Source organism: Triticum dicoccoides, chromosome 4B, assembly GCF_002162155.2.
Source record: "Triticum dicoccoides isolate Atlit2015 ecotype Zavitan chromosome 4B, WEW_v2.0, whole genome shotgun sequence".
Lineage (NCBI taxonomy): Eukaryota > Viridiplantae > Streptophyta > Magnoliopsida > Poales > Poaceae > Triticum > Triticum dicoccoides.
Window position 1 is genome coordinate 104,587,131 of NC_041387.1, and position 13,246 is coordinate 104,600,376.

The following is a 13,246-nucleotide window of genomic DNA, read 5'->3' on the forward strand; positions in this document are numbered from 1 at the left end:
GGCCGCAAGACGATGCAAATAAAATTGAGTTTCTCCAGGAGCTACACGAGATCCGTAGTGCCTGTCAGGGGCCATGGATGCTTCGCGGGGATTTCAACCTAATCTACCGCGATGAGGACAAGAACAATGGCAATCTGAATAGGCGCATGATGGGGAGATTCCGTAGAGTCCTCAACGACCTAACATTGAAGGAGGTTTACCTCAACGGTCGCCGGTACACCTGGTCGAATGAGCAGTCCTCGCCCACTCTTGCGCACCTTGATCGAGTGTTCTGCACCCCCGACTGGGAGGACGCGCATGACGCTTGCCACCTTAGATGCCTAGCCTCGGTGGTCTCTCATCACAGCCCGTTGCTGCTGGATTGTACCCCAGTGCCGGCTGCGCATCGCCGATTCCACTTTGAAGACATATGGCTGCGGATGGATGGTTTCCATGAGGTGGTGACTGCGGCCTGGAGCTCTGTCCATGACGCTAACCCGTTCCGTCGCCTGATGATCCGCTTGCAAGCCACACCCCGAAAGCTGACGAGTTGGAGCTCCCACTTCGTTGGGAACATCAGAGATAAGATGGCCATCTCGCGTGAGCTCATCTCACGCTTCGACAAGGCTCAGGAAGACTGAATGTTGATGCCGCACGAGGATTGGTTCCGTAAGCAGCTAAAGATTTCCTATCTTGGGCTAGCTTCCATGGAACGTACCTTCGCTCGCCAACGCGCTTGTATTGTCAATCTAAAGGATGGTGACGCCAACACCAACTTCCACGGGCAATGCTCTTTCCGCCGGCAAAAGAACATGATCTCCAGCCTCACCGTGGACGGCCAGGTCATTCCCGAGCAAGAGATCATGGCAGAAGCAGCCTTCACACACTATGATGCGCTCCTGGGCACAGCCATCAGCCGAGATTGCTCGTTGGACCTGTCTGAGCTAATCAATCCCAGTGAGCTGGACGACCTCGATGATCCCTTCAGTGTCGAGGAGATCTGGGAGGCGATCAAGTGTTTGCCCGCGTGCAAGGCTCCAGGACCCGATGGTTTCACCGCAGAATTCCTGTGAACTTGTTGGATCACGGTTCGACAAGACTTTGTTGACATCTTCCAGCAGCTCTACGAGATGAGGGGGTATGGCTTCTGCAGCCTCAACCAGGCACTCATCACCCTGCTCCCGGAGCGCGCAGATGCCAGCTCGCTCAATGACTACCGGCCCATAAGCCTCAATCATCTAGTGGCCAAGATCTTCGCCAAAGTCCTCTCTCTACGCCTCACCCCCAAGCTGGATCGCCTAATTAGTCGATGCACAACGCATTCATCACCCGCCGAAGTTTGCTTGACAGCTTCATCTTAGTCAAGCAGTCGGCACGACTCCTACACCAGCTGGGTGCCCCGCGAGTGCTGCTCAAACTGGACCTTACACGCGCCTTCGATTCCCTGGCCTGGCCCTTCCTATTCGAGGTGCTACGCCAACATGGATTTGGGAACAGATTCTTGGAGTGGATTGCTATCCTCCTCTCGTCGGCAAGCACACGCGTCCTGATGAACGGCAAGCCAGGCCCGCCTATTTGGCACCTACAGGGACTCCGCCAGGGCGACCCGCTGTCCCCACAGCTGTTCGTGCTCGCCGTCGACACATTGGGAAGGCTCATCAAGCGCGCGATCGACCTCGACATTATGGCCCAGTTGCACCCTAGGCGCTCGATTCTAGCAATATCCCTATACGCGGACGATGTGGTACTCTTCTTCCATTGTACGTCCAGCGATATCATGGCTGTGCAGGAGATCTTGGAGCTCTTCGACCACGCCTTTGGCCTACGAGTGAACTACACCAAGAGCTCCGCTACTGCACTGTGACGCGGATGAGGCAACGGATGTGCTCGCACACCTCGGCTGCCCTATTGTTGAGCTACCGATCACCTATCTCAGGATCCCCCTCACGATACGACGGCCTACTGCTGCCCAATTGAAGCCGCTAGTTGATGGGATCGTTGGGCGGCTCCTTGCCTGGAAGGCTGGTCTGATGTCCAAACATGGGCTCCTCGCGCTAGTGAAATTTGTCCTCCGAGCCATTCCAGTGCACCAGCTACTCGCCTTTGTACCGCCAAAAAAGATTCTACGTCAAATTGAGAAGATCCAATGCGGCTTCTTATGGGTCGGCCGTGCGGCGGCCTCACTGTCATGTCAACTGGCAACGCATTTACCGGAACCATCTCGCTCGGTGGCCTCAGAGTCCAGGACCTCGAGCGCGCTGGCCTCGCCCTGAGGCTACGATGGCTTTGGTTCTCTCGCACTAATCATGAGCGTGCTTGGCATGGCCTGGACCTGCAGTTTTCTACTGAGGAAAGGGCGCTCTTCTTCACCTCCACCACCATGACCATTGGAGATGGCCAGACTGCACTTTCTCGGAGGACCGCTGGATCAATGGACAATCCATCAGTGAAATAGCCCTAACCATGTACAACTGCATCCCCAAGCGCCGCCGCAAGACTCGAACCGTCGCTCAAGGTATACATGGCCGTAGTTGGGCGAGCGACATCCATGGGATAGTGGGGATCAACGAGATTGGCCAATATGTGCAAGTCTGGCAGGCGATCGAGCACTTCTTGCTCTCGGATGCCCCCGGCCATATTGAAACTCTTCCTCCCCAATATCGACAGAATAATAAGTATCATATATCAGCCTGGAGAGAAATGAATCATCGCCTGATCTAATACATGATTCTAGCATCAACCGCTCTGGAGGGATTAACCCAGATTGGCCAATATGTGCAAGTCTGGCAGGTGATCGAGCACTTCTTGCTCTCGGATGCCCCCGACCAGCTTGTCTGGAAGTGGACTGCCTCCTGCACCTACACAGCACGCTCCTTCTACCTTAGCCACATTCCAGGGATCCACAACTTGTTTCTCCTCGAAGCTCATCTGGAAGAGCTGGGCGCTGCCACGTGTGAAATTTTTCCACTGGCTGGCCAACCTTGATAGGTGCTGGACTGCTAACCGCCTCGCTCGTTGTGGCCTCCAACACCAGTCCCGGTGCCCGTTATGCGACCAGGCTCCAGAGATGATACGACACCTGCTCCTGGAGTGCCCTTTCGCCAAACAGACCTGGCATGAGGTCCTAGCTTGGCTCAGAATGACAAACGCAGGACCAAACCAGGAGGATACCCTCATGGACTGGTGGTTCCACGCCAAGCAAAACACACCTACGCCGATGCGCAAGGGTCTCGCCTCCATTGCACTCTGACGCCATGGATGATTTGGAAGCAACGCAATGAATGCATATTCGACGGTGCCCATCGTCCCTGTCCTGGTCTCTAGGATCAAGGATGGAGCTGAGCAATGGGCACGAGCTGGTGCTCGTGGCTTGCGGATCATCTTACCCGCCACCTGGGATGTACACTAGATTTTACTGCTTTGGCATGAACTTGGCCTCTTAGGAGAAGGAAAGGAGAGGAGAGGTGGAATCACTAGAGAACCGAGGAAGAGTACCTTGCTCAGCAAGGAATCCTTGCAGGGCAAGGGAGATATACTCATCAGCTGAATCTGCGCGAAAAACACGAATAGGAGTGGAAAACTACGTATGAACCATGGCAGCAATTTTTTGTATATAGACAAGACCTCACTACGAGAAGACATGAGATAGATCTAAGTATACCGAGAAGAATCATCTATAAAGATAATACAGTAGCGATGACCCCCTTTCGATGCGAAGGGAGCCGGACCCCAAACATCAGAGTGAACGGGATCAAAAGGGCGCTCGGACATTGACTCGCTGTGAGGATATGGTAGCTGAATCTGCTTATCAAGCCTACAACCCAAACAATCCAATGAAGCGTTACCAGAGACAGACCCCAGAACACCCTATGAACCAAGGATGAGACGAGAACCACATAAATGGCAAAGACGATGATGCCACTGCTGAAAAGAGCTGGTGGATGCAGCAACAGGGGCTGTGAGACTGGCGGCGGTGCCAGCAGAGGGAAGACGAAGCCAGTCAAGCTCCTAGAGACCATCAGGGCGTCGAGGGCCAGCACCAAGCAGAGCGCCCGTGCGACGATCTTGAACAGAACATGAATCAAGTTGAGAATGACCCTACAACTAGAGTCAACAATCTGACCACCAGATATGAGCTGCATGGTAAGTCGAGGAACATGAGCGACAAAGGGGGCATGAAATGAAGAAGTGCTAAGAGTGCCTCGACTAGCTACAGGGAGGGGAGTACCATCAGCCGTAAGAACACGAACAGGAGACTCAACAGGTCGAACGGAGGTCAAAGTGGAAGAATCATAAGTCATAAGAAAAGAAGCTACAGTATCAAGAATCCATGGGGATGTACCTGAATGAGTAGAAAGTGGTTTCTCAGTGCCAAAAGAGTCAGTCACGGAAACTGCAGAACATGTCGGTGGAGAATCCCAAGCAACAAGCAGGAATCGCAGCTGCGCAATCTCATGCGCTGACAGGGACACGACAGAAAAGGTTGAGGTAGAAACACCTGCCGACGATGAGCAGTCGCCACCACCCATGGAAGCCGCGTGTAGAGTCGGCCGAGAGTGGCGAGTCGACGTAGAGCCGCATGTGGAAACCACTAGGGGAGTCGATGTAGAGCGGTCACCGCTACGCGCAGAAGCCGCGAGAGGAGGCGGTGTAGAGGAGGCACCACATCCGCGGGCAAAAGCCGTGAGAGGAGCCGACGAATAGCTACCAGCACAGCATGCTGAAGACGCCGTAGGAGATAACGTCATAGACGGACGAGCACCAAGCATGGAGCGACGACGTATGCGCGAGAGTTGGTCGATGTAGGGAACACCTCGAATATCACCCAGCGGTGTGGGATGGCGACATAGCTCGATGACGTGAAAGACATGGTGCTCCTTTTTTTTCTCTCTTTTTTGGCAACAGCGGACTAACAAGTCAGTCCTCAGCCAGGCCAATTCAGCCAAATAGCACGTCGGCCCACGAGCAACCCAATCAAGTAGACACGCACGCAGCAGCTAGCAATCCACGCGAACAGGCGCGTAGCGTATACACCCATGAGGAATCAGGTTGACCCTTGACCCGCAGGAGAGGAACCGACGGGGCGGCAACGTCCTGTAGGATTGAATCTGGATGGCCGGCTCGATCAGGAGTAGCAGCGGGCGGATAATCGTCCAGTGGCTGCAGCGGACAAAGGGCCACCGTGACCGGAGCTTGTAGGGGAGGCGGATCCGCGCCGGACTTCAGCGGCCGGCTGGTAGAGCCAGCGGCGGCCAAAGCTAGCAGGGGCGGTGGCAGGATGTGCAGCAGGTGGAGGTGGTGCAGCGGGATGTGCAGCAGGTGGAGGAGGTACAGCCGGTGGAGCCGATTGAGAATCTTGCGACGACCAGGAGGAAGCAGCGGACCAGGTACAGGACGCCAGACCCGACCTCTTTGATCTAGGCGGGGAGGTCAGAGAAGGGGAATCGGCAGCCTGGGGCGTCGCAGCCAAGCCGGAGAAGATCGGAGGAGAAGTTCAGCCGGACTGAAAGAAGGCAGCGGGCAGCGGCAGTACTAGATGGATCCAGCACGAGTTGCAGTCGTGCGGAAAAAAGGACCTAAGCTCGATACCATGTTAGGAAGATGCACAACATGATATTATCAGGAGGCTAAAGCCTCATATATACATGTACAGGTGGGAGGCCAAAAGGCCAAAATACAAAAGGCCAAAGGCCATCATAAATATAACTCTAACAGTAACAAACTTCTACCTTTCCAATGCAATGAAACGCAAAAGTCTTGCATTTTCTCGAAAAAAGTATAGCTTGTGAAAGCATTTGTAGTTTAAGCTTGTCAAAAGGAACCACTAAACAATTCCGCAGTGGAAATCAAGGACAAAGAGCTTTCCGGATGTTCATTGGCCTGGCTTTGTTGAAACAGGCACAGGATGCATACAGATGGAAGATTTATTTATATAACCAAAATTCTGTCTTAAATGTAAAAATTATATCCATATGCTGCATAACTGAGAAATAACATGTCACACAGAGTGGAAATATAACACAAGAAACATGCATTAGGTGAATCTTGAAAATGCTTTTGTTTACATGCCATCACACAATTTAAGTCAATGCTTTTGCTCAGTTCTTCCTAGTGATATAACTTGCAAAAATAACCTACCATTGAACCCCCTGCTGCAGTAGAGTATGCTGTGCTGCCAGTCGGTGTTGCTACTATCACACCATCTCCTTGAACCTATATATATTCCCATTAACTCAAAGTAGTTGAAGTTACAGTGGATACATAATAGTACAACAATCCTAAACATCTAAGTAAATGCAAGCATCAAACAGTAATATAATCTCCAGGACTACAAGATCAAGAGTAGCAAGTAGACTCAGCGACACTAATATGTGATGATTATACTGCAATAACCGTTTCTTTCAGGGCACGAAGTGACAAAAGTATGAAACAATGGACAGTTCAGTTTGGAGAAATTTTGAAGCATAAGTGACAACTGGCTAAACTTTTCTAGCATAATACAGAATTTGGAGGTGCCACCCATGAAAATTGAGTTAATTCAATATTTGCCATTGTGAACTTTGCGTAGCCGAAAGATTCCAGAGAGAAATATAGACAAAGGGCAAAGATGCTTACCAAGGAAAAAGGCACAAATAGAGACATCTAGTTTCTAAGGCTTTATACAGATCTTACCTTAGTGATAAGGTGGTTATGCTCATAGCATTCAATTTTTGAGAGATATGGATTAGAACCCCGATCAACAACGACTTCATTTAGCACATCAAACACTTTCCCGGGCATTGCTTTTCCATTTCGAAAGATTATACAGCGTAGACGCATTCTAAGTGTTATATAAACTCCAAGTGTATTGTTCCCATGGATGACAGCTCTCATATCTTGTCTGAAACCTTCGAACTGAAGTGAAGGAAAAGTTACATGCTTAGAATTGACAAAAGAAGGTCATAGGATAAAATTCTCTTAGAATGGAGTCTGAAACATACATTATGTGAAGTCAGAAATCCAAGAGATCCAAGATTGAACGAGACAACAGGTGGTACAGAAGTCCTAAATAAGTTTGATGCGTGCAATATGACCCCATCACCACCCAAGCATGTGACAAAATCAACTCTCTCATGAAGGTCGCTGATTTTTGGTACAAAATAATATTAGTAAATAGTAATGCAGAAATTAATATACAGTTATATCACTCATCAGACTTACATATGTCTCACTTATACCTGGTATCTTGAGTATAGAAGGTTTGCACAAAACCATAACCAGGAATCCTCGCAAATATATCATGAACATCAGGCTCCACAAGAACATTCATCTTTTCTTGATGATACAGAAACGAAGCAACCTGAAAAGTAGTATACAGGATATCAGATGATGTGTACGTTGCCAAATAAGAAATAAAATTAGGTAGAAGTACATGAAATGTATATCCTAAGTGACTATCAGACAGCTCGGATAGTTGGAGTAGATAACTAAGTCTTAGACAAACTTTGACACTTACGAAGACATGTACCAAAGAGCATGGACTGCATGAGTTACAAAATTTGGAAATGTGTAACAGACACGTTAGCTACATGATATAGACTGGTTGGCACACATGAATGATTATCCCTACCATGAAGTGAGATCTACAAGTCAATCCACCTCACACAAAAGAGATACAGCTGTTTTGAATTTTAAAGCAAACCCTCATCAATCACACAAAACCTTTCAAGAACTTAAACTCTAAAGAAGAAAATTCAAACTATAGTAGCTCACTTAACTAATGCTCTCTTTGATACAACAATACTAAAAATCTCGCAATTAATTCTGTGTAGTTCCACATCTTACTATGAATCCATGATGTAAGGTAAGTTTCTAAACATAAAACTAGCACTATATTTATAATTTTATCGAATACATAATTTGCATGCCAGAACTTTATTCTTTAAGATGAGTAGAGTACATTTTGCTACCAAATACGAAAAAAGAAAATATGTATTCATATATGAATGACATGCAATAAATAGATATGTACTAAAAAATGGAAATTGTGCATCCACCTCTTTAGCCTCTTCCATGAGCTCATCACCTAATTTCTTCAACAGTAAGACGGTCTTTGGAGGAGATTTCCACATAAGCATCTGTTGCTGGGTGCTAGGATGAGTAAAAGCTAAAGATGATTCTGTTACTTTTTCTCTAGTACAAGAGAATCCATCTGTACGTACTAGAAACATCTCAGCTTTTCTTCTTGACTAACTCTGACAACACCAGTTGTGGCACAAATACTTCCATCAATTGTATCTGATGAGTATCTCTCAAGATAAGGACCACCATTCTTTTCGGATGGTTTTTGTGATCCAAGCTGAGCATTCCCATTGGGATTGCTGGCATTAGATGTTTTAGGATCAATAGTTAGGAGTGAAGCTGCACTTCCCTTTTCTTCAAAAGAAGTGGAGGTTCCATTGTTCGAGGGTTTTGTATTAGTGATACCTGAAGAAACCGATAATATATAATCATTATCAAATAATGTCCCATTTGCGTTTTTCAAAACCATCATGTCTGCTGCTTCACAATCAATGGCCTCATTATGTTCAGCTCTGAGATTTTGTTTTCTCCTTGAGATCATCAAGCTACTCGATCGTCTTCGAGAGTTCAGAACAGATTTTGGATAAACTCTTTTGCTTCTAAAAAATTTGGTCATCTCCTTTCTAGAGAAGACATTGCAAGTAGGAAACTGTGCCTTGAGAGGACTAGTCTCCAGTTTAAAATCTGAAAGAAGTTCTGTCCTGCTGTCATGCATTTCACCTTGTTCAGTGCTTTGACCATTGGGAAGGGAATTAGTAACTTCCGGATTATTACTTGTAATTTCTATGTCTATATCACGTGCTTCCCCAGCATCCATGGTTCTATCAGACTTCACTACTGCACCATTTTCACTACCATTTGACAAGGAACCTAGGCCATTTGTCAGATCATTCTTCAGCGCCTTACCATTCACAATTGGTGAACGCTTTTTGGTGGCCAGTCTCTCTGCACGAGTGGCATACTGCTTCCATCTGGAGACCATTGCAGACGTCCTATTAATCCCTTCCTTGCTATGAAGATAAATGGGCTTCTTCGTCCCATCAGACACAAGCGCCGCAAATTGCTGAACCTGTTCAGCTGAGGGAGAAGTCCCAATCTCAACTGGCATGTTGACCACCTCTATCTTTCCGGATGAGACAGCTTTGCCAACTGCTGAAAGATATAAATCATCCTTAACATCTTCCTCCCGGAGATCGACAATAGTTCGGAATCCCTTAGCCAATAACCACGCCAGACCCTCCTCACTGACTTGCCCTCCCCTCCAAAATGCAACCTCCAACTCATCTGTCTCCGAATCATCTGGCACAGTTGAGAAGTACACCGGAAACCAATTTGCAAACAATGTTGGACAGGGATGACCATCAACCCTTGCGAAACCCGCATCATAGCAGGCATTCTTCAACCTTTGCAGCCTCATCCAGATATCCAATCCTCGGGGCTCACTCGGTACAAGGTAGCTAGCAAGTGCAACCTGCATGCTCTCACAACACCGCTTCATATCACCACGGAACAGGGCCAGCGGCGGAATCCTATCCATCGTGCTGTGCTCAGATCCTTGGAACGCGCTCGTGACACCTGACCGCCCAGCAAGCACCTCTGTCCTACCCCGGTTCAGCAATGCCAGCATGCAGCCAAGCACAGCAGCAACCTTGTCCTCCAGCACTGGCAGGTCCTCGGATGGCACATCGTACCGCACAGGGCACTCGCCTGTCTCTGGATCACAGAGCGCCGACATGACAGCATTTTGGAGCTGCTCTGCAGCACGGAATATGCGGCAGTATGCCTCAATCTCTGCGATGTCGCCGGGCACTGGACCCACCCACAACAGCTGGGATAAGTCCCTTGTGTGAGAATTCTACAGCAAAGAATGTGATCCATCAGTTACGAAGCAACACTACAATATCATCTGGAACTATCGATGCAATCAAACAAGAAACAAAGTTTACACTTCATTTCTAGCCTCAAGAAGTGTTCGATCAAATGCCCACAGAAACCATATACAGGCTAGAACCATACACAGAAAGCATGTGCCACCAGCCATCCATCCCATAAATGGGGTACAATTTGCATATCGAAGGTTCAAGAACTAGAACTAGAAGCCGCGAAGATCGCTAGACCAAGAACAAGGGCGGCGCCCCGAGTCGCTTCGACGAACTGTTCGACGGAATGCTCGAGAACGGCAACTAACCTGGGAATCGAGCCCGATCCGGGAATTGAAGGACGAGGCCCGCGCGGCGACGCCGCGGCGCGCCGCCGCGGGGCGCCAGCACCACCACCTGCCGGCGGCGACCCAGGCGACACGTTCGCCCCCGAGCGGCGGGAGCGGGAGCTGGGCGGGCCCGTGCCGCGCGCAGACGGCGAGCATCACGCGCGCGCGACGAGGACGAGCGGAGCGGGAGGAAGCGCGTCGCTGTCGAGGCCGCCCGTGGTCTCGGCGTGCCTCTCGATGGCATCCACAGGTGAGGGGATGGAGTAAAAACTGCGGCCGCTGAGGGAGAGGGAGAGAGAAGAATCCGAACTACCGGTAGGGAAAACAAGAGGCGAACTGGCAAAACTCTCCGCGGCAGGTTGGTCAGGCCGCCGCCATTGTGGGTGGCTGTGGGCGGATTGCTGTCGCCGATCCCAAATGGAACGCGCACACGCACACAAAAATATGAAGAGAAATTACAGAAATGTGATGGGAAGGGGAAACGGGCAGAGAAAGAAAGTTTGGTCTTGCGGTGATCAGAGTCTCTTTTCTCTGAGATTGACATTCTTGGAGGTTTGCTGAAAGGATGAGGTTCTGTTTGGGGAGGATATCGTGGACCACATTGTGTGGTTTGGGTTTTATGGATTTTTGTACTAGAAGTTTTGCTGATGGGAGGAAAAGAAAGGGAAAAGAAAAGGGTGAACAAAATTATGTGTGCCCTTATGGATTTTAGGGTAATGATGATGGTAATGGGGCCCCACGACCCCCGCATCGCCGACCTCCCCTCGTCGCTCCCCTCCACCTCGCCGCCGTCGTGGACCGTTGTCGGGCAAAGTCCGAGCAGTGCCGGTGGCGGCAGGGACTCTCCCGACGCGGCCCCCTCCTCCTTGGCCATGGCGTGGGTGCTCCTCCGACGGATTTCCTTGGCGACGTGGTGTTGAGAAGGTCCCGCGGTGGCTCGACGTGGTGGCTACGGTGCAGGTGTGTGCCTCGTCGGGTGATGCGGCCTGTGGTATTGCCCCCATCCTAATTCGTTCCGTTTTAGATCTGGATCTGGCCGGCCAAGTTTTCGTTCATGCTGCCGGCAGGCGTGGTGACGCTGGGCCTCCATGGCCGTTGGAAACCGTGTTGGTGCTGGCGGTTGGGTGGTGCGGCGTGGTGTGCGACGGTGTGTGGCGGGAGGCGTGGTGGGGCAGTGGTCATGGCGAGTGCAGGCAGAGGTGTGGCGGCACGGGCGTGCGCGCCGGTGTTATCTGGAGGCCACGACGCGAGCTACTGACCAGGTCAGTGGTGGCATTGTGATGGCTCGGCCACGATGGAGTTCCTGGCGAGTAGCGAGTGCCCGGGTACCTCCTGGGTTGTGTAGCTTGTGGCGGTGCTCTGCCGATGATGTCAGCGTGGGAGTTGTCCATCGAGAGGTGATGGGTCCTCGCAAGGTTGTCCCTTGGTGTGGGTGACAGCCATCGCGGGCGGTCCTGGGCCTTGCTGGAGTTGTTGTTGGTTGCTGTTCTTCGGCTAGGTTGGAGATGTTGATTGGGTCGTGTTTCTCTCTGTCGTGCGGTCTGTCCGCGGTCCTCGGTTAGCGGCTATGATGGCGTGGAGCTGCGATGGCGGCGGTGTAAGGCGACATGGACGATGCTTGCCCATTCTTTCGTGGTGTGGAGATGTGCGATGCTCAGATGAAACTCATGCTCAGCTTTGGCCGGGCCGGCGATGGCGCCCATGGGTGGCATATCCCTTCTTGGAGGCGTCACCGAGGTGGATTCGACATTCTTCTCGCCCAGTTGGAGTTGGTGATTGAGGGAGTCCTGGACTAAGGGGTCCTCGGGCGTCCGGGCTATGTGATATGGGCCGGACTAATGGGTTGTGAAGATACGGAATCAAAGGCCTTCCTCCGTGTCCGGATGGGACTCTCTTTTGCGTGGATGGCAAGCTTGGCGTTCGGATCATGCATCTTCCTTTCTCTGTAAACCAACTCTATACAACCCTAGATCCCTTCGGTGTCTATATAAACCGGAGGGTTTAGTCCATAGGGCTAGAATAATCATACATGCTAGACATATAGGGTTTACCCATTACGATCTCAAGGTAGATCAACTCTTGTAACCCCTATACTTATCAAAATCAATCAAGCAGGAAGTAGGGTATTGCCTCCGTTAAAGAGGGCCCGAACCTGGGTAAACATCGTGTCCCCTGCCTCCTGTTACCTTCGATCCTCAAACGCATAGTTTGGGACCCCCTACCCGAGATCTGCCGTTTTTGACACCAACATTGGTGCTTTCATTGAGAGTTCCACTGCGCTGTCGCCAGAAGGCTCGATGGCTCCATCAATCATCTACAACAATACTGCCCTGAGGGAGACTTTTCTCCCTGGCCAAATCTTCGTATTCAGCGGCTTTGCACTGCGTGCCAATTCGATTGGCCATATGGAGCAGATTGACAGCTACGCCCCTGGTCATCAGATCAGTTTTGGGAACCTAAACTATGTCACCGATATCCGAGGAGACTTGATCTTCCAAGGGTTCGCGGCCTCGACCACAGCTTCGGCCTTAGATCCGGAACACATCACCGAGTCTGAAGACGGGAGTTTAGATCCCGCTGGACTCTCTGCAACCATAGAGCTCAATACCGGAGATACGGAGGGGATCGTTTCACCGGCAGGCCCAGAGTCACGCCAGACTCCCTTCATCAACATAAAGCCGGACTCACTCCCGAACACCAGCTCCGAACTCTCGAGGTCCGTGTTATGCGGGCTCGACCAGGGAACTTCCGTCCCGCCCAACTCCACGGACCCTCGCTTCCCCGTCCAAACCTCGCTCTTGAACGAGGCCCTGGACTTGATGCAATCTCTCGCCATTGCAGAAAAATCACTATCAAACTACACCCAGCCCATACTAGGGGCTGAGAGCGGGGAATTTCACATCCCACCCACCACCCACTTCATAGCCACTGCCGAGGATTTAACCGACACGCTCGACTACGATTCCGAAGACATCGACGGTGTGGACAACGATACTG

General features: G+C 50.6%; 1 pseudogene; it reads right to left on the bottom strand.

Annotated features, from left to right (window-relative positions):
• Positions 1-10,747, bottom strand: part of LOC119295292 — a 14,299-nt pseudogene extending 3,552 nt beyond the window's left edge.
• Between the last annotated feature and the right edge of the window lie 2,499 nt (positions 10,748-13,246).